The following is a 26,240-nucleotide window of genomic DNA, read 5'->3' as shown; positions in this document are numbered from 1 at the left end:
TGCTTCTTTGTGACTGAACTCTCAAATCTTGTCTACCAAGTTACCATACAACCTGAGATGTTTGTAATGGACAGATTTTTATCTGACCTTAAAGTCAGGAATGCATAGCAGCACTGTATTTTCAAATGGAAATGGTGTATACATTATCAGGCCCTAGCAGGCTTCGAAGGCATAAGCTACAAGTGACCTGCCCACAGTCCTCATTTGCACTGTCTTCTCTCTCCCAGACTGCACATGTGGGCTCATGAAGATTTCCAAAAATGAATGGACAGAGGAAGAGAAGAATATGGCATGGTTTACAAATGGTTCTCCATGCTATGCAGGTCTCATTCAAAAGTGGATAATGGCAGCATTAACAAGCTCCTTTTGGTGAACTCCTTGAAGAACAGCTACAATGGGCAAATGTTCTAGTGAGCAGAATATATAGCAGTTCATCTGGTTGTTGATTTTATTTATGAGAATTAACTATATGTATCAACTTGATGTCATCACAGGGTGCCCTGATATGTAGCTAACCAGTCTGAACATGTTTGTGAGAGTTTTCTTCAGTAAGATTAACATTTTAACTGAAAAACTGACAGATTGGTCTTTCCAATGCATATGGGCCACATGCATTCTAATAAAGATGTGAATAGAACAGAAAGGTGTAAAGGAGAATTTACTTTTTTGTCTGTCTTTTAGCTGACATATTGGCTTTCTCATCTTTGGACTCAGACTAGAACTATATCATCAGCTCTCCTGAGTTTCCAACTGGCCTACCGTAGATTTTGCCATTTTTTAGCCTATAATACCATCACCTAGTTCCTTATAATTTCTCTAAATAAGTAGGTGTAGATACACACTGATACATTAAAAACATGCACACATACAAACACACACATCTCTTCTAATGATTCTATTTCTCGAGAATACCCTAATACAATATATTTCTACATAAACAGAACTAAGGATGCTATTTAGATTACTGAATCTAGAAATGTATACTTCTTTAATTTTTAACCTGTGTCTAACTCAAAGAATCACAAATGAAGAGGCATTCATAAGCTCCCAAGTTGTTAGCAAAGGTATTTCCTATTTGCTTGCATTACATCATATATTTATTATATGAAACTACTGCCTTTCCCATAAAGGAAAAAAGACTGATAAGTGCATTAAGAGCTTTTTAAAGTGACTTGCTATGCACTATTTAGACCAAAATGTTCTTCATTGATAAGTGCTTGCAGGAAGAGCATAAAATTATCACTCAATATATTTCAAAATGCATGTAGCTCCTCAAAAATGCCTACTGTGCAACAATAACCAAGCTATACCAGTGTTAGAAACTCTGTTTTATTTGCATTGATATTATATACTTCAAAATACAATTTATATATTACATAAGAGTATGTACTTCCCTGAATTTTAGTAAATGTGTCATCTAGGCAACTACTACCTAAATTATAGCACAGAGCAGCTTCACTACAGAAAATGAATTCATGCCTTCTTCTAGTGATTCCCACTCTAGGAACACTTATTTCCATCACTCAAGACTGGTTTTGACTATTTTTAAATGCCATGTTAATTAAATTATTCTGTATTATTTTGTATCTCACATCTGCACACCATGTATCTTATTTTTGTCTGTGTTGATGTGCATGTCTGTAACTTGTTTCACTTTTGTTGGGAAGTACTATTCTATGATAAAAAATATGTCATATGTGTTTGTTCTCCCAGTGACAATCATTTGTTTTGTTTACAGCCCTTAGTTAATATGAAGTAACCCACTGCAAACATTCTTGCACAAAAGTTTTAGTAGACATTTCTCTTGGATAGACATAAAAATTGAATTCCTTGGGCATGTAGATAAAGGTATATGATGATTATTTCTATATATAATTATATCCATATGTCTATGTATCTATAAAGTTATACACACACCATTTGTAGAAAAGACTACTATTTGACTATTGAATTGCTTTCATGCCTGTGCCAAGAATTAGTAGACTAGAATTTTACTTCTAGGCAAAATTGAGTGAAAGAGATCTGATTAAAACTTGGTTTGAATAACTAAGATAAAATAGACAAAATATATAAAATAATGGCCCTCTGATATTTGCTACTAGGTAGCACAGTGATCTCCAAAGAGAAAAATTAAAATGATCCTTAGGATTGTTCCAGCTTAGTATCTGCACAATGTTTCTAAAACATTGCGCATGGCACTGGATCTGAGCTAGAGTACATGTGAAATGATTTCAGCAGATGGATCTAGTTGCCCCGTTGGTGCCAGAGCAGCAAGAATTTGCAGGAATAAGCATCAGAGAAGAGAGAACTACCAAGACAAGAAAGAGTCCTGGAGATCCACAAACAGTATCCCAAGAGTCATCAGCATTGGAGGAAAATATCAGAGGTCAGCAAAGGGCGGGGTGTGGCAATCAGACAGAACATAGAGAATAATCTTCAGAGATTCAGAGATTTTCAAGTAATGAGGCATTGAACAAAGTACTCAGAAGATTATTTTCTCAACAATACAGCGAGAAAGGCTACCGTGATCCTTTATAACAATTTTAAAAGTAAGATAATAAAGGGAGAAGTTAATTTCATGTGAAAAAACTGCTCTTGATAAAAAGTCTAGAATATTTACAAGAATACAAAAACACTTGGCATGAAGAAATATTATCAGTTGTTAAAGCAAACAGAAAATATATCTATGAGAAAAAGAAATATGAATTCATAACATACTCAGAAGTTACTCAGGTGAAAGAATTAAGATACAGCTGTTAATAGAACTTATAGTCAAAATCTCAAGGAAAAGATCGATGAACATCTAAACAAGCTTAAATCAAACTTTTTTTTTTTTTTTTCGTACTGCAGATTGAACTCAAGACCTTGCACTTGCAAGGCAGGCAGTGGAACCACTGAGCTAAATCCCTGGCCCAACGAGCTTAAATTAAACTTCTAAGAATGAACACCACAACTCTGGATGAAGAAAATATATTGTACGAGATTAACTGCTGATTGGACACTGAAACAGAAAACATTAGTGAACAAGGAAATATAGCAATAGAAACTTCACAAAATGAAATAAATAAAAAAGAATTTTAAAAAATGCAAAGAGCCTACAGGAGCAGCAAGCTGAATTTCAAAGACTACATATATATGTAATTAAGTCTTTCAATGATAAAGAAATATTCAAGAAATATTGATGAAAACTGCTAAATTTGAAAAAGAACTAAAAACCTGAATATTGAAGATATTCAGTGAAAGTCAGTGCAAGAATTACAAATAATCATATTTAAAGCAAAATATAAATAGGACAACTTAAAATTAGAAAAAACATAGACAAGAGAATAAAAATGATAATAGATATTGTTCATCCAAAGCAATAAAAATTAGAGGTCAAAAACCAATATCTTTAACGTACTGAAAGAAAAATCTGAAAATCCACAATTATATTACCAGAAAAAAGGGGAGTTTTATTTTATTTTATTTTATTTTATTTTTACTAGTCCATGTGTGTAGTGCATAATGTTTACATTTCTTGTGGGGAGTTGGTCCATGTGAATAATACATATGAATTCCTTATTTTTCATCTTCTTTCCCTTCCCTCCTTTCACCTTCCACCTATATCTTGATTCCTCTCCTTTTTCATTTTTTAAACATATTTTTAGTTAACAATGGTTATATTATTTGTGTGCAGAAAAAAATTTTTCAAAGTAAAGGCAATGTAAGAGACATTTCAAATACATAAAAACTGAAAGAATTTGTCACTAGCAGATGTCTAATACAGTCTATGTTAAAGGAAAATCCTTCAAACAGGAGGGTATTTAAATGGAAGTCTATGTCATAAAAAACTGAAAATATGGAAATGTCAATAAATATACATATCTTATTATAATCAAAATCAAGAAAAGATAATTTTAAACCAAAAACAATAACAAAGCCTTGTAGGATCTGATATGTGATGGTGGCAATATTATAAAAGCTAGGAAGAGAGAGAGGAAGATATAATGTCACAAGCTATATGTTAAGTAGCATAATAGTACTAGAATAGATTATAATAAGTGACGTAACTTAAGTGACCATAAAAATAATGCAAAAAAGATTTATACTTAATAAAGTAATAAAGGAGATACTTTTTTTTTTAAATGACATCTAATCCAAAATAAAACAAAAAAATAAAAATGTAAAATGATAAAATGTGAAGTCCCTACCGAGGTCCCCAGTCCGGGGGAAGACACCGAATCAGCCCGCTGCAGACAGGCAGGTCTGTGCACGCCCTACAGAGGTCCTGAGTCACGAGGAAGACACCGAATCACCCCACTGCAGACAGGCAGGTCTGCCCACACCCTACCGAGGTCCCCAGTCCCGTGGAAGACACCGAATCAGCCCGCTGCAAACAGGCCGGTGTATGCATGCCCTACCAAGGTCCTGAGTCACGCTGAAGACACCGAATCACCCCACTGCAGACAGGCAGCCACCTGATTCCACATTACCAAGGCGCAGAGGACACAAGACCACCAGACCAACGTACTGAGTCCCACTGTTCCCAGCCCACAGGTCGGGGCATCTGAGCCATCGTCCCATTGCTCCTGGTCCAGAGGAAGGGGCTTCCTGGTCACCATCCCTCCCACTGCTCCCAGCCCAGAAGAAAGGGCTTTTGGGCCACCTTCTGTCCCGCTGCTCCCGGCCCAGAGGGAGGGGCTTCTGAGCAACCATCCCACTGCTCCTGGTCCAGAGGAAGGGGTTTCCCAGCCACCATCCCTCCAGCTACTCCCAGCCCACAGGAAAGGGCTTTTGGGTCACCATCCCTACCGCTGCTCGAGGCCCCTGTCCCACCTCACCCAGCTCAGAGGAGGTAATCCATGCAGGTGCTAACAGCCCCCCATCCCAGTCAAAATGAGAAAACACATAACTAAGTCTCAAAACCAGACTTCCGGATCACCTACAGCAACCCCAAAGGGAAATGAGATGGAACCCTCTGATACTCAAACACCTGGACCCACTGAACTGGCAACAAAAGGGGATCTGGAAAAAATGAAATCAGAAATAATTTCTCAGATAACAGGAGAAATTGTGCCCTTAGTGCAAGACATGATTAATAAATCTAGAGAGGAGCTGAGGAACATGATGGAATCCCAACATAAGAAACAAATGGAATCCATAAAACAGATGCAAATAGATTTCCAGGATATGAAAAACTCCACTGAAAGTCTACATGGCAGAATGAGCCAGTGTGAGGACAGAATTTCAGATATAGAAGATAAGATTGCAATTAGTAACCAGGAAAAGAAAAATTGCTTCAAAATTATAAGGGAACATGAGAAATCAATCCAGCAGCTGCTAGCTGATGCAAAAAAGAATAACATAAGACTGATTGGGCTCAATGAAGAAACAGGAGAGATCTCTCTTCACAGAAATAATGGCAGAAAACTTCCCAAGCAGGGGAAAAGAGCTTGACATACAGATAAGTGAGGCATATAGGAATCCAAATAGCCTTGATCAAAAAAAATCTACACATAGGCATATAATTGTTAAGATTCCAGAAACACAACAGAAGAACAAAGTTCTCCAAGCAGTCAGAGAAAAGAAACAAATCACATACAAAGGAAAGCCCATCAGAATCACAGCAGACTTCTCAACACAAACCATCAAGGCAAGAAGAGCTTGGAGTGACATATTCCAAGCCCTAAAAGTAAACAGCCTCTAACCCAGATTGATGTACCCTGCAAAACTATCTTTCAAAATGGATGGAGAAAGAAGATACTTTCATGACAAAGAGCACCTTAGGAACTTCGTGAATACCAAACCAGCACTCCAAAGAATTTTACACAATAGCCTAGGAACAGACATTGAGGATCACAACCCCAGGAAGCAAAGCAGAATGAACCCATCTGGCATGACAAGAAATTAAATGTAAAGGGGGAGAACCCAACAAAAAGAAAAAGTCATGGCAATAACAAGTCAATACGTTTCAGTTATAACCCTCAACATTAATGGTCTCAATTCACCAATCAAAAGAAATAGACTGGCAGAATGGGTCAAGAAGCAAAATCCAACAATATGCTGCATACAAGAAACACACTTAATTCAAAAGGAAACTCATAGACTGTAACTTAAAGGGTGGAAAACAATACTGCATGAGACAGGAACCCGAAAAAAAGCAGGAGTAGCTATCCTCTTGGCAGATCAAGTAGATTTCAAACCAACACTGATTAAGAGAGATGAAGAAGGACACTACAGCCTTGTAAAGGGAAGAATCCAAGAGGAAGAGATGACAATCATAAATATCTATGCGCCAAACACTAGTGCACCCAACTATATAAAACAAGTACTAACGGACATGAAAAGCCATATATGCACTAATACAAATGTAGTGGGGGACCTCAACACCCCACTGTCACAAATAGATAGATCAGCTAGACTAAAAATAAGTAATGAAATACTAGAACTCAATCGAACTCTTGAACAAATGAATTTAACAGATGTTTACAGAGTCTTCCACCTCACAAAATCAGAATACACATTCTTCTCAGCTGCACATGGGTCATTCTCCAAAATAGACCACATACTCACACACAGAACATGTTTAAATAAGTGCAAAGGAGTTGAAGTTATCCCCTGTATATTATCAGATGATAGTGCGATGAAATTGGAGATCCATAGCAAAAGAAACTGGAAAAATTTCATAAACACGTGGAAATTGAATAACACACTTCTTAATAACCAATGGGTCACAGAGGAAATTAAAGAAGAAATCAGACAGTTCCTTCAATTAAATGACAATGACAATACAACATATCGGAATCTATGGGACACAATGAAAGCAGTCTTACGAGGGAAATTCATAGCAGTGAATACGCATATTAGGAAAACAGAATGAGCCCAATTAAACAACCTGATGCTGAACCTCAAGCCTCTAGAAAAAAAAGAGCAGGGCAAGCCCAGAGCTCATACAAGGGAGGAAATTATAAAGATCAGAGGAGAAATCAATGCAATGGAGACTAAGAGAACAATACAAAAAATCAATGAAGCCAAGAGTTGATTCTTTGAAAGAATCAACAAAATTGATAAACCTTTAGTCAACCTTGTTAGAAAAAGGAAAGAAAAGGCCCAAATCCATGCAATTAGGAATGAAAAGGGTGAAACTACAACAGACCCAGCAGAAATCCAGAGGATCATCAATACCTACTTCCAGAACCTATACACCAATAAGATGGACAACACAGAAGAAATGGACAGATTCCTAGATACATATGAATTACCAAAGTTGAATGAAGAAGACCTAAAAATTCTGAACAACCCAATATCAACCAATGAAATTGAAAACAAAATTAAAAACGTGTCAACTAAGAAAAGCCCAGGCCCTGATGGCTTCACTGCTGAATTCTACAAGACATTTAGAGAGGAACTGCTGCTGCTACTGTTTAAACTCTTCAATGAAATTGAAAGGGAAGCAATACTCCCAAATTCATTCCTGGAAGCAAGCATCACCTTGATCCCCAAAGCAGAGAAAGACCCAAATAAAAAGAGAACTATAGGCCAATCTCACTAATGAATATAGATGCAAAAATCCTTAATAAGATATTGGCAAACAGAATGCAGAAGATCATCAAGAAGATCATACACCCTGATCAACTGGGATTCATCCCAGGCATGCAGGGATGGTTCAATATATGAAAATCAATTAATGTAATACACTATATCAATAGAGCCAAGGACAAAACTCATATGATTATCTCCATAGATGCAGAAAAAGCATTTGACAAAATCCAACATGGATTTTTGGTAAAAACCCTACAAAAAATTGGAATAGATGGTCTCTACCTCAAACTGATAAAAGCCATCTATAAAAAACCAACAGCCAATATCATACTAAATGGTCAAAAACTGAAATCCTTCACACTAAAATCAGGAACAAGACAAGGATGTCCACTATCACCACTCTTGTTCAATATAGTTCTGGAAACATTAGCCACAGCAATTAGACAAGAGAAAGAAATAAAAAGAATAAAGATAGGAAATGAAGAAGTCAAGTTGTCATTATTTGCAGATGACATGATACTCTATATCGAAGACCCCAAGAATTCCACCAAAAGTCTTCTAGACTTAATAACCAAATTCAGTCAAGTAGCTGGCTACAAGGTCAACACACAAAAATCAATAGCTTTCCTCTACACCAATGACAGACTCACTGAGAGAGAAATAGGGCAAATAATTCCTTTCACAATAGCATCCAAAAAACTGAAATACCTAGGAATCATCCTAACAAAAGAAATCAAAGACCTCTTCTCTGAAAACTATGGCACTCTGAAAACAGAGATTGAAGATGATATCAGAAAATGAACAGACATCCTTTGCTCCTGGGTAGGAAGGATTAATATAGTGAAAATGGCCATACTTCCAAAACTGCTATATAGATTTAATGCAATTCCAATTGAGATCCCAGCAGCATATTTCATAGACCTTGAGAAAACAATCCAAAAATTCATTTTGAGCAAGAAGAGACCCAGAATAGCAAAAGCAATTCTAGGTAACAGAGACATGGCCGGGGGTATCACAATCCCCAACTTGCAACTCTACTACAAAGCTACTGTGATAAAAACAGCATGGTACTGGCAAAGAAACAGGCTTGAGGACCAGTGGAACAGATTAGAAGATGCAGAAACAATGCCAGACACACTCAGCCATCTCATCTTTGACAAAGGAGCCAAACACCCTCACTGGAGGAAAGATAGTCTCTTTAATAAATGGTGCTGGAAAAATTGGGCTTCAACTTGCCAAAGATTAAAACTAGACCTGTATCTCTCACCATGCACTAAAATAAAATCAAAATGGATTAAAGATCTAAATATTAAAATAGAAACTCTGAACCAGTTGGAACAGAGGTTAGGTAGAACCCTTGAAGACATCGGTGTAGGAAAAGATTTTATGAACAAAACCTCAGCTGCCCGTGAACTAGCACAAACAATCAACAAACGGGATCTCTTCTTATTAAAAAGCTTCTGCACAGCAAGAGAAACCACCAGCAGTGTGAAGAGACAACCCACAATGTGGGAAAAAATCTTCACCTGCTCTTCCTCAGACAAAGGTCTACTATCTCGAATCTATAAAGAACTTAAAAAGATCAGACCTCCCAAATTTAAAGCCCCAATCCACAAATGGGCAGCTGAAATGAACAGACATTTCTCACACAAAGAAGTAGAAATAGCCAATAAATACATGAAAAAATGTTCAACATCACTGGTCGTTCGAGAGATGCAAATGAAAACAATGCTGAGATTCCACTTCATTCCAGAAAGAATGGCTGCTATCATGAAATCAACCAATAACAAATGCTGGAGGGGCTGTGGGGAAAGAGGAATCCTGCTCCACTGCTGGTAGGAATGTAGACTGGTGCAAGCACTGTGGAAATCAGTATGGAGATACCTCAAAGAACTAGGACTGGAAATCCCATTTGACCCTGCTATTCCACTGCTGGGGATCTTCCCCAAAGAATTAAAAGAATCATACCACAGTGATATATGTGCACCCATGTTCATAGCAGCACAGTTTGTAATAGCTAAAACTTGGAAACAGCCCAAATGCCCAGGAACTGGAGACTGGATTTAAAAAATGTGGTTTTTTTATAAATGGAGTACTATTCAACCATAAAAAATGAGAAATTAGAGACATTTATAGCTAAGTGGATGCACATTGAGGCAATACTCTAAAGTGAAATAAATAGGACACAGATGTGTAAATACCGAATGGTGTGAGAAACTGAAAGTGTATATAAGGACTAAATGTATAATAGGTCATGTGAAATAGGAAGAAAAGGGGCAAAGGGGAAGGAAGTGGGAGGGCTAGGGGAAAGGACAGAAGGGAATGGGATTAATATGAGAAAATGGAAAAATAGGAACAAAATCTTTGTAAATAGGGAAGGCTGGAGGGGTTGAAGGGAGGGCTGGGCAAGGGTGAAAAACAACCAAGAGAGACTATGTAAAGGTGCAAATTTCCAATGATGAATGTCATTATATTGTATACCTAAAATGTACCAATGATTAGAATGAATAATCGATAATGTAAAATAGGAATAAAAGGTCCAAAGGGGTAGGGGTAGTGGGAGACACAGGGGAAAGGAAAGAAGGGAAAGGAAAAAATGATGAGAAATGGAAAAAATGGAAATAAAGTCTTTGTAAATAGGGAAGGGTGGAGGGGTGAAGGGAGGGCTAGGAATGGGGAAAAAATAAGAAGCAAGATGCATTATGTAAAGGTACAATTCCCAGTGAGAAATGTAATTGTGTTGTATACCTACAATGTACCAATAAAAGAATTTAATACAAAATAAATAAGTAAATAAAATAAAATGTGAAGAGTAAAAATGAAATAACAAGATGATTGCTACAACCTACCTTAGCAGTAGCCACATTAAATATAATTTTTGAAATATTTGAAATAATTTATAGTCATATTTGATTAAAGAACAAAAAAACCTGTATCCAAAAATATGCATCCTACAAATTGTCTTTAATGGCTGGCCGGGGATTTAGCTCAGTGGTTTTGCTGCCTGCTGCGCAAGCTCAGGGACCCGAATTCGATCCCAGGTACTAAAAAAATAAAATAAAATAGCAGAATGGAAAAATATGTATCATGAATATAATTATTTAAAAAAAAATAAGTTTTTAAAATCAGACCCAATAGATTTCAAACAAAGAATGTTACCTGGGATAAAAAGAATTATTTTATAACAATAAAGGATCCAAATCATCAAAAAGATATGATAATTTTAATGCATTGCTGTTTCATTCACAGATGAAAAATAATCATAAATTTTAATAATTCTAAAAATTTATCTAATATTGGAGCTAAAAATATATAAAGCAAAACATTAATATAACTAAAGGAGATACATACAAACAATTATAATGAAGACATTTAAACAAATTTGTCATAATAAGTAGCAGAAAATGAGTAAAGATATAGAGCATTTAAATCATATTACTACACAAATTGACTTACATTGTAAGGGTAAAATATATCATCCAATAAGAGCAGAATAAACATTCTTCACAATTTTGCATGAAACATTTAACAAGATAAAAATGTTGTTATAGAATAAGTCTCAAGATATTTTTAAGTAGTCCAATGATATGAAGTATATTGTATAGCCACCATGGAATTGAATTAATAGTAAATATTAGAATCATATCAAGGAAATAATAAATTACCAAAGTCAATTATTGCAAATTGATCTAGTAAATCCATGTAATACATCAAAATTTCAATGTTTTTGTAGTAATTGACAGACTGATTCTACGACGTATTAAAATATGCAAGGGGATAGAAATTTTTTAATGCCGTAAGAAAGAAGAAAATGATAGCACTACAGCACTAGATTTCAATTTTTATTATAAAGCCATAATAACCAAATTCTAGTTTTTGAGTTACAATAAAGAAATATTGAGTCAAATCCAGTTTTACCAATTCCTACATGCTGTAGTGACTCAATGAGCAAAAAATAATCTTTCAACAAATGGTATCAGAACTATTAATAACAACATGCAAAGCAAACACAAATCTTTAAAACTTTGACTTTTATCTGATATACATAAAAATAGTTATGTCAAAAAAGATCATAGCCCCCAAATTAAAACTTAACACAATGAGTAGAAGATTTCCAGTATAAAGCACAGGAAGAAAGCCATGTTACTTTGGGTTCTGTAACAGTTTCACTAATTAAAATTTTTTAAAATTAGGATTCATGGAATAACGAATTTATAAATAGGCTATAAAAATGAGATCTTGACTGTTGGAAAACAGTAAAAATAAAAACAAGCTTTAAGCTAAGAAAAATATCTGCAAATAGCATATCTGAGAGTATTTCTATTAAAAAATATATGAAGAATGCATAAAACTCATTAAAAAGAAAACAACCACCTTCATTTTTAAAAGGGGAAAAAATTTGCTTATAGAAAACAAATATACATTGTACATTTCCAAAAGTGAAAAAAATTTTGAAGGTTAGTACCATGAAGAAATGACAGATGTTTAAGGAGATATGTATGTTTAACTTGATTAAATCATCATACAATGTATATACGTATCTACACATCACATTGCATTCCATTAATAAATGTTTTATATTTATATATTACATCATAAATAAATCTATAATAAAAAGCCAAACGAGACTTTTGGTTAACAAATAATGAACTTAATAAGATATTTTACATAAAAGTTCACTAGAGAAATACCAGTTAAAATTTCAAGGATATATCACTACACATGAGATATCAAAAATTAAAAAAACTTTATAATGTCAATTGATGGCCAGGATATGGGCAAACTGGAATGCTCATAAACTACTATTGGGAATGTGAAACAATATAATTGCTTTGGAAAACAGTCCAGTAGTTTCTAATAAGCTTGTTGTACACTACCCATACCTATCCATCATTTCATTCTAAAGCATTTACTCAAGAAAAAGGAAAACATATATACATACAGAGTGTTGTTCTTGAATGTTTATAAGAGCTTTATTTTTTCTTTCTTTGGTACGGGGGATTGAACTTGGGACCTTGTACTTGCGAGGCAGGCAGCAGAACCACTGGGCTAAATGCCCGGCCTAAAATCTTTATTTTTAATGATTGCTAAACTGGAAAAATCCAAACAGTAATAAGAGAATTATTAAATAAGATAAATTTTGGTGTATCTACATAATAAAAAAGCTATTCAGAACTAAAAAACAATGAACTATTGTTACACACTCCTACATGGATGATCTTCCAAATAATTTTGCTGGAAGAAAAATCATAACTGGTATAGCAAAAATCTGCCATACTATTTCATTCAAACAAAAGTCTAGTAAATACAAACTAATCCACAATACACAAAAGCAGATCTATGATTGCCTATAGGTGGGAAGAGCAGTGAGCCATGGAAGGGAAAAATAACAAAACAGCCAATAAATATTAGAATGCTGAGGGTGATTGTTATGTTCATTATCTTGTGATGTTTTTGTTATGATGCTTTTGTATGTGTACACAGACATAAAAACTCTCCAAATTTTATAATTTAAATATATACTACTTATTCTAAGTCAACAATGCCCATTAAAGTTATTAGATCAAATTCTTGTAGTTTAACAAAATAATAAGTTATTTTCATACATACTCCATCTTGTGAGGGTCGGTTTGTTCAATGAGGGAGCAACTGGATGGATCTGTTTCACATATTAGTTATTTTTCTTGTTGCTGAGAGATTACCTGACACTAATTCTAATGCTAAATTAATCAGTGGACTAAATTAATTATCACACCCTTAATTCATATTCACACACCACTAATCCACATTCACACACCCTAGATCCAGCCTCTTCCAAAATTATCCCCCACCATGAGTGCATGAGGCTTTGGAGGACATATAAATACAAGTCATAACAACATGTATCTTACTAAATATCCATGGATAATTTTGAGTGGTTCTATTTTTTATGTCTCTCATTCACTTTTTATTAACAGATTAACCAGTGCAAGGTTCTTATGATGACTGTATGAATGAAAGAAGATGAACAGAAAATCCTGGAGTTGGAAATAGCATACAATCACTCTTGACTCTGAATTCATCAAAGCAAGTCACATAATCAATTCCAAAGTCAAGAAAGGAAATATACACTGCAAACATTATAAGGCCATAGTAAAATATGTTTGAAAAATTAGGTAACAAGGGAATCTAACATGCAGGATAAATATAGTATTATGTGCAAAACAACATATTCTAAGAAATGCTTCCAAGAAACAAAAAGGTTGTCTACTATACCTTTTAGTCCTTATTTACACTTTCAGTTTCTCACACTAGAGAAACTATTCAGTATTTACACGTGTCCTATTTATTTCACTTAAGAGCACCACCTCAATGTGCATCCATTTAGCTATAAATGTCTCTAATTTCTCATTTTTTATGGCTGAGTAGTACTCCATTTTATTTTTTAAAAACACACATTTTCTTTATCCAGTCTCCAGTTGATGGGCAAAGGGGAAGGGGAAGTGGGAGGGGTAGGGGAAAGGAAAGGAGGGAATGGAATTAATATGAGAAAGTGAAAAAATGGAAACAAAGTCTTTGTAAATAGGGAGGGATGGAGGGGTTGAAGGGAGGGCAGGGGAAGGGAGAAAAATAAGAACCAGGAGAGATGTAAAGGTGCAAATTTCCAATGATGAATGTCAGTATATTTTATACCTAAAATGTACCAATAAAATAAAATTTTAAAAAAGAAGTAAAAAGAAAATTGTTCTTTTACCTTAACAATTTTCCACTATAAAGAGAACTCTTATCTTCTAAAACTCAGTATAGGAGCTTACATCTTTAAGCTTCAACACTAAATAGTTACAAGTACTTGAGGTTGGTTTGTCAAATAAATTGTAAAAAATACATTCTTGAGCATATTATTATAAATTAAATCTGTTGATTCTATGGAAAACAAAAAGGAAAAACACACCCCCCTGGCCACCGAAGTTAGCTTTGTAATTTTCTCAAATTAGTCATCAGCTATTATTGCTGGAATGCAAAACTTTTGAAATTCTGAGTTAGATAAAATTTCTCAATTATTATATCTTTCCTGTGTTGAGATCCTCTTACAGCTCATTTAAATATTTTTAAACTCTTTGGAATGAGCACTTATCCAAATATCCTTCATGTTTTCACATTTCCCGCAGTCTTCTAAAAAAATGTGTAAGAGAATTTAAAGGTGAGTCATGTGTGCATAGGTTTTGGAAAATGTTAAAGGCATTACTCACCAGCATGTATTGGTAATTCTGCTGACTAACATCTCTGCCCACATGGTGTCCTACTTAGTGTAAGAGGAAGTTAGAACTTTTGATATCTCTTGGCTAGATACACAGTACTCTAAAACATAAACAAAGGGAAAAGTAAGTTACATTTGTCACAGTAAATTAATAGCTCTTATCTCAAAAATTATTTCTCTAGGGTGTAATATGTGTGGTTTCAAGAAAACTTCAGGTAAAACAATATTCATATTTTAATATGAATAATAAAATATTTCAACAGTGTTCCTTAGATGTACAGTCAAAACATTCAAACTAAAGGGACAAGACTCTCTCAGAACATTTTCTTCCCTGACATTTGTAAGTGCTTGCTTGCAGCAAAAGGAGAAAAAAGAACAGATTTAACTACATCATTTTTCACACATATTTGATTTTCTCCCTTAACTATTCTTTAAAACTGGCTAACTCAAGAAAGATTGTTGTACACAAAACCAGGTCTGTGTATATTTTTCAGAACCTGCTGTCAAAACAATATTTGTTTTTCTGGCCATTAATGCTGCGGAAAAGTGAAAAGGGAAGTAAAAGGAAAATATGAGAGTTTAGAAAACATTTATTACTTGTTCCACAGGCACAAGTCAAAAGGAGGTAAACATAAAATAATAATGGTTCTCACCTTGCAGATTGAACTGAGGTAGAGGAGACCAGGCTGTGAGCATAGCACATCTGTCCTTTTGATCTTATTATTATGTGGCACTGAAGGAGAGGAAGGTCCTGCTGCTAGGGAAAAACAGATCCTAGATGGAAAGGTAAATGTCAAGGATGAAATAAGGTTAAAATATGAAATCATAACCAAAGGTAACACTGGTTTGCACAGAATGCCAACTAAAAAGAATTAGTATTTCGAAAACAGAATTAGAGTGAAGCAGGAGGAAAGAAAATGAAAGGGTTACAAAGGCCATTTCTCTGCAGCACACAGAAATGCTACCTTTCCAGTTCCTTTACTTTTCAGTAGAAGTATATTTTGGAAAAAAAATGTATCCATCTATGGATTCATGCTTCTTGTAAGAATAAAGTGGATATTTAGAGATACTCCCTTTTTTTATTCCATCCTCCCAACAGTAGTTTTATGTTGGCTCATTCTTTACAAGATAGTTTTCATCCTGATAGTCTCATGCACAGAACTTTCACATTAATATTTCTGTACTTACCAATTTATAAAATGGTGAAGTTTGAATGGGAAGGTTCTGAATTGAACACAGGAACACAGCTTGTCTCCTGATATACAACAATGGTGAGAGAATCAATTAAAACCTTCTAAAGCCCCACTTCCCAGAGGTGTCTACATTTACAAATATGCTTGTTTGTAGGCCACATTGCTCCTGTTGCTTTCTTTAATTATAATGATAATGATGAATCTGAATACTATAATTATCAAACATGACTCACAGAGAGTGCTTTATTCAATCTGCTTACATTGGTGGCCTTGGCATTTACTGATTCATCATTGCTTTTTTTGATTACTTATAAGGAGCTTAATGGTATATGTCATATTTCAAAATTAGATGGGTACATGTTGTGGGCTGGAAAATGTAGTTTTGCATGTACCAGGAAGAAGAATGGGGACTGTTCTCTTAACCAGCCATTGCCCTATGGGCCCAATGTAAGATCACTTATATAAGTAATATAAGACCATTGAATGACATGATAAAGATTTTACAACACATCATAGATTAGAAAAAAGGAAGGCTGACAAACTGAATCAATTTAATCATGTTCTCAATCAAATCAATGTGCATGAAAATACAGAGAAGAGAAATAACTAGAATATACCCTAAGTGTTACAGTATTTTACTTGCTAAATATTATTAGTAGTGGTTTATATTTTTTTATTTTTCCATAACTAGTCTGTATAACACAATATAAAAATAATAAAAGATATACATGTCTACTGACATAGATAATGAACAGTGGACCATCTTTTTCCTATTGAGTACATGCTGGACTCTGATTGTTAGTTAATTGATAAATATCAAGGATTTTGTCTTAGTACTTTCCTTATGACTGAGATGCATTACCTGACACCTGCAACTTAGAAGAGGTTTATTTTGGCTCACAGTTTTTAAAGGTTACAACCGTAGTCCTCTGGTTCCAAGGCAGGGCAGAAAGGCAGAGGATCAGGGCAGAAAGGCAGAGGAGCATTGCAGAAGAGCAGGTGCTTGTGTCATGGTGACTGGGAACCAAAGAGAGGAGCCAGAGAGGGTGATAAATCCTAGTGGGCCACACCCTCAATGACCCTTCTCACCTCTTTCCACCAGACCCCACCTCCTAAAGACAAGCTGTAAAGTCCATAATTCAATTGTGCTCCAAAAGCCATCCCTATGAATGTATGAAGCTCCTGGAAGACATCTAGAAAAAAACATAGCAGATATATTTGCTGTTAAAGTCATACTTTCCAAAACACTCTGGCTGCCTTACTTGTGTGCAGTTCCTTACCTGCCATAAGATTTTCCTTATTCACTATATCATGCCACATACCATCTTGATAGAACTCTCACAGCTACTGTCACTGTTACTACAACACTGTGTGTTATTACAGTGTTGATTTTGTTACTATTACAGACCTTTTTTCTACTTATCAAGGATCATGAAAGTTTTAGATTTTCCCTAGAAATGTAGAGATAAAATTTATTAAGAGATAAATATGAATTCAAGGAAAGGAAAAAATAGTTTCAGAATGGAAATTTAGTCTGTTATTTTCATACTTTAGGCAGTAAATAATGCAAATATTTAATAAATTAATTGATAGCATGAATATTAAAATGTGTTTATTAGATTTATAGTGATAAAAAAATGTACTTGTTTCAAGGGTTTGAAAAGAAATGAATCATTAATATCTTATAGACAGGACATATAGTGTATATGTTTGTATTACAGTATAATACATAAAAGAATAATGTTTAAATAACCAAATTTAAAAGACTGAAAAACAAATTCTCAGAACATTGGCTTAGAGAAAAATGTAAATGCCATTAACATATTTTTATGTGCCAAAAATATATTGTACAACAAAACTTTGGAAAGTAAACTTCCATTCTTTTAAAGGATTTTATAAATAAAATATTGGGAGAAAACATTAAGAAATTATAGATGCATCTTGCTTTCAGTATGGAAGCACATTAACAATGGAATAAAGTAGAAAATAACAAATAGTTAAAGAAATGTTCAAGGGAAATATAAAATATATTTGGTAAAATATTTAATTTGTTTTCTTATTTCCAAAACTATTTTTAAAATCTGCAAATTTCACTAATAGCGGAGTTTTTAAAAATAAGGATAATTGGTATAATTTTTTTAAATGTGGCTATATATGAAAACTTCTGAAATCACTCATAACATAGATACTTTATTAAAAAGTGACTATTACCAAAATTGACACACAAGATACAAATAGCACAACAATTGTTACTGCAAACTAGATAAAAATGCTTATATCAACAACAAGTTAAAGAACACACGGATGTGGTGTAAGCTATTTCTTTCACATTTCTAGAAAGGAAGAGCAAAAATCAACAGATACAGAATAGAAGAAAAATAGCATCATTTTCAACTCATTGAAGTAAATGTGGTCTTAAACAGCAAGCATGGCCAAGATGTTAAGAAGCAAAGGGTAAATCTTTCTCACTTCTGTATGAAAATAGACAAAGAATCTAAAATCATTAGTAAATTAAAAGAAAGGGTTACTATCAGAATAATATGGTTTATTTCAAAATAAAAGGAAAAATAAGCAAGAAGTTCAATTGTGCTAAGAATATAAATTAGAATACAAGATCATACAATTATAAGAATAATATTACATGACCTTACAAGAGTCCATCTTATATCAGAAAAAATGGAAATTATCAAGAAATCAATAAATAATGCTGGTGTGGCTCTGGTGAAAAAAGAATACTTCTGCATTGTTGGTGGGAATGAAAAATAGTGCATCCAGTATGGAAATCAGTATGAATATTTCTCAAAGACTTATAATTAGAGAATGCATATGACTCTGCCATCCCCCTTCTAAGAATCCTCCCCAAAATGCTAAAGATGCCATACACGCATACCAGTGTTTATAGCAGCACCATTCATAATAGCTAAATCCTGAAAGCAGCCAGTATACCCATCAACAGATGAATGGAAAAGGAAATGGAGCAATATGTAATGGAATAATTCTCAGCTATAAAGAAGAATAAATCAAGACACTTGTAGGAAAATGGTTACATTTGAGAAATATAATGTTGAGTGAAATAAATCAGTCACACAAGTTTAAATATCATCTGTTGTCTCTCATTAGAATAAGGCAACATACAGACAAAGAGAATAATAATGGATGGGTGTAATAATAGATGTAAACAAGGGGATAGCACATTTGCAAATGGGAGAGGTCCAGAGACAGAAGTTGAAGAAAGAAGGGAAGGAGAAGGGAAAGTAAGTAGAATTCAGACATGCCATGAATAGGGACCTATTAACCTTAATGAATGTAAACATTTTATGTCATAAACACAAGCTAAGAATAATAATAAGAACAAGAATGAAAATGGGGAAAGGGCATTTAGAGGCAGAGGGAGGGGTGTAGGAAGAGGAAGGGAACTCAAAATGAAACATGTATTATGTACATGTACTCACTCCCCAGATGAATGTAAATGTCATGTACTGGAAACACATATTAATAAAAGAAAAGAAAAAAAAAACAGGAAATTTAATCCAATGTCCCTTCCCTTTAGATCTAATTGCCATAAAAAAAGATTAATTTTCTTAACAAAGAATTCATCTTAAAGACAAAGACAGCACAAAGAAGTGTATGGCTACTTATTTGTATGGTCAGAAAGGCTTTTTATTTTAAGACAACATAGAAAAATATTAGTGCTACCCTGTTCTCTTAAAGCAAGATGAAAGAAGGAACCATTTCAAGCCCAGTTGTTAAGCCTGGCCTAATTTTCTGTCCATTGACCATAGTCCATACATTTCAGAAAAGGAGAAATATTTGTCTCTGAGTCTTATCCTTATTTTTCTTCTCTTAATGTGACTTATGCCTCTCTTGTATATTAATTCACTTCTCTCCAGCTAAGTATTTCTATAGCCAATTGTTTTAAGCGGTAATGTTGCTGTTTATATGACATTTTATTATATCAGAACGTAATCTGGAAACTTTGAATTTTATCTCATTTAATCCTCAAAGAACTCTATAATGAATATATACATTTTATAGATGTGAACTTGAGCCAAGGAGGTTTATGCCTCTTGCCTGAAATTTAACATACATATGAATTTCTAAAGTAAAATTTTAAGGTTAAGATTCTGACTCCATAGCAATGCTGTCTAATAGGTTTTTCGTTGTTTTTAGAAGTTTTCTTTTCCTGGGTTGAAAGATACAGTCTTTCAAATAATATCCTCATTCTCAGCCATTCCAGTATCTTATTCTTGTATTTTATGACAGTTCTTCATTTACATCTCATTTGTTGATAATTATGTGCATGTTGAATAACCAGTCTGGATTTTAAGCTCCTTGAAAATAAATTTTCAAAGAAATTATCCAAAGCTGTAGAGACCTATAGATAGTGCAGTTATTGAAGATATTTATTTATTTGTTTAGCAAACTGAGAATTAAACCCAGGGCTTTCACACTGCATGACATCCAATGATATTTTATATTTTTAATTTTGAAGCAAAGTTTTGTTAAGTGGCTGAGTTATCCAGGCTTGGCTTAAACTTGATATCCTCCTCCTCAGTCTCCCAGAATGCTGGGATTGGAGGTGTGTGCCATTACGTTCAATTAGATGTATATGAAAATTTAATTCTTCATTTAGTTACACCTGTCAAAATACTCAGTCCAATTCCAATCAACACCACAGATTTCATTCTCTTTTTGTCAGTTTCCAGATTTGTTACTCCCTTCTCTTACAGCAAGAAACAGGTTATTTATTTATTTACCTGATCAACTACTCTTGTGTACTTAACCATCAATTTCTATCACTCCCCTCTCCATGTGGCTGTTCTCCTCACCCCCCTGTGGGGGCTTTACTGTGCCCCACCAGTACCTTTCAGTCACAGTCATGCCTAGGAGCCTCTTTCCTTGCATAGTCCTGCTTTCCTGGGCCAGGCCGCTATTAAGTCTTCTTTCTGGCCCCTGATGCATAAGCCTGGTAGTGAATTCATTATTCCAATAAAAAGAATGAACAGAGAAAGAAGTGGAAAAGGAGGAAGCTAGGGAGGTAGAATGGAAAGGAAGAAATAAGTGGGGGTTTTTTACTTTTATACATTTGTTGTGTGAAGAAATTAGTATTAAAAATGATCTAGTAAATATTTTTAGGTGAAAATAAATACAAACTTAAAAACTCCTGAATTACAAATTTTCTGAAAACAAATGATAAAACAGTACCCATGCTATTGTATGGGTATGATTACAGAATTCATATCTTTATGAATTCATAAACTTATAACAGTGACCACGAAAGAACAATAGAAAGTGAATTAAATTCTCAACTCAAGTAATGTGTAAATAAACAATAAGCTCAAATTAAGAACTAGGAAGGTAATGACAAAGATATATCGGCAAAGAGGTTAAAAACAAACAATAGAATAAACTCATAAATAAAAGTGATGTTTGGACAAAAGCTAGGTAACATTTTTCAAAATACTAAACACAAATATACAATATCAGAAAGAACAACTCTTAAAATATGTAATAATTATTATTATTATAAAACCTATTTTACAAAATTTTAGACATATTTTAATGCTTACATAAAATATATAATTTTAACAAAAATTTATAAAACATGACCAGCTGAGGTAGAATGCTTAAGAGACCATTTCCATGGAAATAGAGAAATATACCAAAAACCTAAAATAAAAAGACAATATTCAAACAATTTAAATGTTAATTCTTTAAACCCTCCAGGAACAAATTTTTCCAATGCCCTTCCTGCTCTTCTTAAACAAGACTACATCTATGGCAGGCAGAATTCTAAAATGATTTCAACATTCACACATTGTGGAGAAAGTGGCCAGTAAAATGCTTTCCTTTTGCATGTGAGTAGAACCTGGAAATAGAAAGAAATAGCAGTTTCGTGATTGTTATGTAATATGGCAAAGGCACCTCATCCTGGGTTTGCTGAATTAATGAACTGAGGCCTTTTCTGGGACTATGAAAAAAAAAATTAGTGTTTTCTCTGGCTTGTTTGTGAGAAACAAGATAGATGTGTTTTTGTTTCCCTAAAAGAAGCAGAATCAGCCACCATGCTCTGAGCTGCTCATGGGAGCCACATGGCAAGGAAAGGTGACCAGCAAGTAGTGGAGCTGAAAGTGATTCTTGACCAATAGGTAGCAACGATCCTTGGACCCTGGTCTTAGAGCTGCCAGAAAGTTATTTTACCAAGAAAGGCAAGAGTGTGAAACTAGCTCTTTCCCTAGTCAAATCTCTACCTGCAGCTGTCATCTTGTTTCCACTCTGTGATGTACTGAGCAGAGAACTCAGATAAAATACGCTTGGCTTCAGAAGCTATGAGATCACAAACATATATTGTTTTAGGCCACTAAAATTTTAGTAACTTATTACACAGCAATAAGCACATCTAATCAAACATAGCACCAAAATGGGACAAATGAAATTCCACATCTCTAAGTGTGAATAGGTAGCATCACCAAAGGAGTATTCCTGCCCTAAATTTTTAATCTAAGAAACTAACCAGGCAAATCAAATTTAAGATATTTGCACTAGAACAGCTGGTATGATTTTTAAACAAACAATGTCAAAAATAACAATAGGAAAAGTTTTCCATTTTAAAGGAGACAACAGTGGTTCATTCATCAGTTATATGTGATACGTAATGGAAGATTTGGAAAACTACGAAATTCATTATTGAGATAAATGAGAAAATTTTAATACTGTGCCAATAAGTTATTTTGCACTGTTAAATTTTATGAGTTTGCACATTGTATCTGTCATATAAGAAGATGCTTTCATTTTAAACAACATATGAAAAAGCATGTAAGAATAAATTTGCAGGAAAATGGATGCACATTGGGAGTAAAATGTTAATTAAATAAATCAGACAGACAAGCTGAAATATCACATGGTTTCTCTTATATGAGAAATCCAAACTATAAATAAAGGGAATAAAAAAAGGAATTAAGATACGTTATGTACATGTAACAACTGCACACAAAGAATGTAAACATTATTACTTCACACATGTACTAATAAAAAATTAAAAAGTAAATTAGTATTCCATTTATGAAATATCTCTCAAATTGTTGAGAACAAAAGTTAAACACAGCGGGCCGGGGATTTAGCTCAGTGGTTCTGGTGCCTGCCTCGCAAGCACAAGCTCCCAAGTTCGATCCCTGGTACCAAAAAAAACCAACCAAACAAACAAAAAAAGTTAAACACAGAAGAGTCAAACAGACTCAATTTAACAAGGAACAACTGTTCCAATAAAAGGACTCCCCCCCAAAAAAAGGGAAACAGGTGATAAATATTCAATGATAATGAAACTGGAGGTATACCTAAATGTTCATTGTAATTCTCAAAATTATACTATAGTTTGTATCTGGCATTTGGAAGGCATCAGAATCTTTAATAGATGAGGCCTACTTGGAGGCCTTCTCACCACTGGGCGTGTTTCCTTGAAGAGGATACTGAGGCTGTAGTTCCTCTTCTTCCCAGGTGCAGGGCCTTCCTTCACCACATACTCCCCACCATGATGTACTGTACTGCCACAGGCCCAAAGCAAAGGGGCCAATCAATCATGGGCTGGAAACTTCAAAACATTAAAAAATAAACCTTTCATTTTTGGAAATTTATTATCATTGGTATTTTGTTAAGAGTAATAGAAAACTCACTAACATAAATTATAATTCCCTTTCCTTCCATTTGGCTTTCCAATTTCAAAATTACTGAATAAGAAATGGTGTTTGCTAATGGCTTCAGGCACAAGTTTTCTACATGCAAAATACTTCCTTCATACATCTAGCTCACTGCAGACTTTTTTCAATAAGAATAGTACTGAATTTGATATTTTTGTTCTCTTTAATCATTACATAATTTTTATTTAAGCAATTAACACAATAAAATGAATAAATGAATTATTCTAAAGGTAAAAAATTGTTTAGTTCTTGGAATAAATTATTCTTGGCCATGAAAAATTAATCTGGTGGGTTGATTTGCCAGTGTGTTTTTCTGTAACATCTTATTCTCAAGTGATACTGTCATCTTATTTCCTATACTTCTCATCATACTTCTATTCATTGTTTAAAATCTGAATACAAATGTTTAATTTCTCTGTCTGTCTGCCTCCCTTTCTCTCCTCCCTCTTCTCTGTGTCTACAATAAATTTGGGGTTTACCTAGAACAATGATTTTTCTCCATTCTTCTTTGGACTATTAATGACAAGTGAACTTTCTTCTCCTTTTAATAAAATTATATAGAAAAAGCAAGAGGACAGTAAAAAATGATGGAGAATGGAGTTTTAAAATTCCATTAAAACGTAACTTTAACAGTACAAAAAGAAGATAGCTATATTGATAGAGAATAAAGGAAAAGACCAGCAGTATTTAGGTCTCTCTGTTGATTGGGTAGATATTCAAAGGATAAATTGAAGATGATTTCATAGTTAAAGTTCTATTTTCAGACAATAAAAACAATTTATATTATATCATATCTTGAGTTATATTTTTATTTTTAGATTAACAAAATTTACTCTAAAATTCTGGATCATATTTAACTACATAATGCACATAAAATAACAAATTATTTGGGGAGTCTCACAAAAGCCCTGTTATATAAGCAAGGCTGAAGTTGTGGGTTCTGTTTCAGATTATATCTTATGGATAATGAAGAAATAGGTTTGAAGATAAAGCCCTGCTATGTTTATGTTCATTTCTTTCTTCTGCGTTGCTATGGGTTGACTTCTATCTTCTGTTTCCCTCTTCCAAATTCATATGTTGATGTCTTGAACTCAGAATGTTATTTTATTTGGAAAAGGGCTATTGCAGCTATAATTAGTTAAACTGAGGTCATACTAGAACATGGACTTTATAAAATGGCTGGTTCCCATAGGAAATTTGTGTTCAAACAAGCCCACCCAGAGAACACCAAGTAAAGATGAATACAGCAATTAATGCTGCAGTAAGCCAAGAACAATGCCAAAAGCCCACTGCAGACAGGCAGGTCTGTGGACACCATACCAAGGTCATGAGTCAGGTGGAACACGCCTAACCAGCAATCCACTGAACACCCCCCTGTCCAGCTCCTCTGGCCTCTTCTCTGTGCAGCCACCTGGTTCCACACTACAAAGACACGGAGGACACCCGACCACCAGACCACTGTACTGGGTAAATTGGAGGCTTTTCAGCTCCCATCAGGACCGGGACTATCTTCAGGGGAAGGGCAGCTGGAACCTGCAATACAACTCTGCAGAGTTCAACCCTACAGGAGGACAGGAAGCTCAACTTGGGACTTGCAGCCAGAAATCTGCCTGAATCTCATGGGCCTGTGAATAGTTTGCTGAGATTCATTGACTTATATCTGCACACTGCTACCCACATTGTCTATTGTGACAGCAGAGACATACCCTGAAAGAGGCCCTTCATCTTCATTGTTATTTTTTATTCCCAAAATTAGTATTATTAGTTTGTTTTTTTTCTCTTTTCTTGTGCTCCTCTTATCTTTAATTTTTTTCTACTCTTTGCAAATATTTGTTTTTCTCTCCTTTTTTCTTTTCTTTTCTTCTTTCTTTTCTCTTTCCTTTCTCTCTCTCTTACACTCACTCTCTTGCTCTCCCACATTGTTCATCTTCCCTTTTTGTCCCTGTTTTGATCCTCATTCAGAGTTCTTCTTTATTTTCCTATTATTCTCTGTTTCCTTCTCACATGCTTCCTCTGGCCACACTGCTAATCTTCCGCTATCCATCTTCCCAATTGTCCCTCCCTCCACAACCCCTTCTAACTCTCCATCCCAAAGGGTAAAGTTGTTATATTGAAGAGTTTATTCACTATATGTTGGGTTGGTCCTCAATCTTGATTTAATTCACACAGCTAAAGATGATAGATTAATAACTACCACAAAATGTCATTTTCAAAGATGTACTTGATGTAATGGTGTTGCTGATTGTATCACTTGGGCTAAGGTGTTCTTATTGATCTAGTCAACGAACCTTCCTAGTATAAGAAAATGAAATAGCCTTAAAGTCATTAGAGACTCAAAAGTTAAATACCAGCTATATCTGGAAGACATCTCTGAGAAGCAATCATTCCATAAGGGTTCTAATTACAAGCAACAAAGATACCTACAATAAGCAGTTTCAAACTATCAACCCAGGAGTTAAACCAAGGACAGTATCAAAAACAAAAATGAGAAGACATTTAAGCAAGGCACAAACTCAGACTTCCAGACCACCAAGGATAAATCCTGGGGGAAATGAGGTGGAAAAGTCCCATAACCAACTACGTGGATACCCTGAA

General features: G+C 34.4%; 1 long non-coding RNA gene across 1 annotated transcript in view; it reads right to left on the bottom strand.

Moving 5' to 3' along the window:
• Window positions 1–26,240, bottom strand: part of LOC110349487 (uncharacterized) — a 100,165-nt gene that overhangs the window by 8,831 nt on the left and 65,094 nt on the right. The window contains exons 3-6 of the long non-coding RNA XR_002395472.2: window positions 17,041–17,144; window positions 15,947–16,013; window positions 15,412–15,532; window positions 14,751–14,859 (exon numbers count right to left, since the gene is read on the bottom strand). This is a non-coding gene — a long non-coding RNA (uncharacterized LOC110349487). The remainder of the gene's footprint in view (window positions 1–14,750; window positions 14,860–15,411; window positions 15,533–15,946; window positions 16,014–17,040; window positions 17,145–26,240) is intronic.

The sequence above is a fragment of the Heterocephalus glaber genome, unplaced genomic scaffold (assembly GCF_053883595.1).
Source record: "Heterocephalus glaber isolate CG9 unplaced genomic scaffold, H.glaber_assembly_v1.0 deba00001550, whole genome shotgun sequence".
Lineage (NCBI taxonomy): Eukaryota > Metazoa > Chordata > Mammalia > Rodentia > Bathyergidae > Heterocephalus > Heterocephalus glaber.
This window is presented reverse-complemented; position numbering and strand designations above follow the sequence as displayed.